The sequence below is a fragment of the Numenius arquata genome, chromosome 8 (assembly GCF_964106895.1).
Source record: "Numenius arquata chromosome 8, bNumArq3.hap1.1, whole genome shotgun sequence".
Classification (NCBI taxonomy): domain Eukaryota; kingdom Metazoa; phylum Chordata; class Aves; order Charadriiformes; family Scolopacidae; genus Numenius; species Numenius arquata.
The window spans coordinates 12,395,634-12,397,098 of NC_133583.1; the positions used below are offsets into that span (position 1 = coordinate 12,395,634).

General features: G+C 51.7%; 1 non-coding gene across 1 annotated transcript; it reads right to left on the reverse strand.

Annotated features, from left to right (window-relative positions):
* Nucleotides 1-743: 743 nt before the first annotated feature.
* On the reverse strand, nt 744-826 carry TRNAL-UAA (transfer RNA leucine (anticodon UAA)). The gene has a single exon. It is a non-coding gene; the product is annotated as a tRNA-Leu (tRNA).
* Between the last annotated feature and the right edge of the window lie 639 nt (nt 827-1,465).

The window sequence follows — 1,465 nt, forward strand, 5'->3', positions numbered from 1 at the left end:
TCTCCGCGGGTCCAGCAGACCAGCCCTTTACTGAGGGAAAATTCTGGTGGCCATCCATGCACACAAAGAAGGGAACAAAAAATCTCGTGAGTATTTGTAGGTACTGGGCAACAGAGGAGCAGTTCTCAGTTTCTCATACATTTCCCAAATTTAACCAGCAGCGTCAGGAACCCCTTCCTGCCATGCTGGCTTGCTCCAGGGGGCTGTGACGCTGCCAGATCCCCCTGGAGAGTGCCAAATAGTGCTTTGCATGAGCCAAGCAGTGGGTCTGGGGTCATGGAACAGAGCTAGCAAGAGAATCTGGTGTGAAGCAGTCTCCACAAACACCAAATCGACCTCTCTGAACCCACTTGTTTCCTCTGGTTTCCACTTGTGGCTTGCCTGAGCTGTTTAGAGCTCAATGCCTTTTTTTTCCTCCTTCAGGGTAGTCAGGTTTTTCTATTTCTGCCATGGTAAAAACAAGTTGCTATTTTGGGAGTGTGTGGGATTCAAGCCCATGACAGTCCCAGCACTCTGCATGAAGGACGAGAGCCGTAAGCTGTGTGCCAGAGGGATGGACTCATGTCTCTCTCCGTGTTCAGCCTGAACAATGGGGTGGCTCAGTCCCACCAGGGTCCTCAGGCTGGGGCGTTGAATGGCCTCGACTCCGCAGGCACAGGGTCTGGAGGTCCCATCCCTGCTCTTAACCGATGCTCTAAAAGCTGGGGTGGGGAGTCTTTGGACTTAGAGAAAAAGGACACTCCTACCAGAAGTGGGGTTCGAACCCACGCGGGCATGTGCCCATTGGATCTTAAGTCCAACGCCTTCACCACTCGGCCATCCTGGTGGGCTGTAAACTCTTCCCTGGCCCACCAGTTCCTCCTCTGGAGGGTACACAACTCATCAAGCCCTCTAATTCCCAACCCAAGACACTTACTGAGCCCAGCAACACCTTCTCTTTTTCACTGCTTTCTTTTATATCCCCAGCAAACTGGTGGAACATTATTGGGAGCATCAGGTCTTGTGGGCCCTGGAAGACAGCACAGTCCCTATGTCCCTGTGCAAGGGCCATAGACCCTGGTGATAATGACATCAGGGACCCCGGTGCAGGAGGGGCATCTCTGGAGGGTCTCAGCCCGACCCCACTGGGTGTCCAGGGGGAAGGGAGCAGCTCTGACAGCCCATCAACACTCAGTCAGACATGCCACATGGTTAAAGCACTGTCCTTGCACCTCTGGTCCCGCTCCTCATCCCCTTCAGCCTGCATTTGAGACTCCACTAGGGCATTTAGCTGGGAAAGACAGTGGGGCAGGGAAATCTTTCCTTTTTCTTTAGAGTGATGTACAGCTTTTTTTTTCTGTCACCTGGGGAAAAGAAAAAAAAAAAAAACAATGAAAAAACTCACAAAAACTTCTGTTGAACCACATGGGATTCAAACCCACAGCTCACAATAACTCACATGCAGGAAGTCTTTAGCCCTTAAGCC